Source organism: Nanorana parkeri, unplaced genomic scaffold (genome assembly GCF_000935625.1).
Source record: "Nanorana parkeri isolate BGI_ZX_2015 unplaced genomic scaffold, ASM93562v1 scaffold731, whole genome shotgun sequence".
Lineage (NCBI taxonomy): Eukaryota > Metazoa > Chordata > Amphibia > Anura > Dicroglossidae > Nanorana > Nanorana parkeri.
This window is the reverse complement of record NW_017306999.1, coordinates 452,792-453,009: the sequence shown is the minus strand read 5'-3', so window position 1 is coordinate 453,009 and position 218 is coordinate 452,792. Positions and strand designations below refer to the sequence as shown.

The 218-nt window shown below is 49.1% G+C and overlaps 1 protein-coding gene across 1 annotated transcript in view; it reads left to right on the top strand.

Moving 5' to 3' along the window:
* Positions 1–218, top strand: part of PPP1R11 (protein phosphatase 1 regulatory inhibitor subunit 11) — a 5,446-nt gene that overhangs the window by 1,705 nt on the left and 3,523 nt on the right. The gene's annotated exons all lie outside the window — the stretch shown is intronic.

The following is a 218-nucleotide window of genomic DNA, read 5'->3' as shown; positions in this document are numbered from 1 at the left end:
GGAGAGGATATTTCCTTAGAGGAGCATCATGGGAAGGTTTGGGTACATAGGATTGCATCACAACAAGTGGAAGCATCCTCTCCCTGCTTCAACAAAATATGACGCCACTGTTTTCGAGCAGACCGGAGAAGAGACTGACGCCTGATTCGAGGGATGGTCTCTGATCACATCATAGCACTGGTCCTGTTGTTGCTATGGTAACCGCCAAATATGGCGGG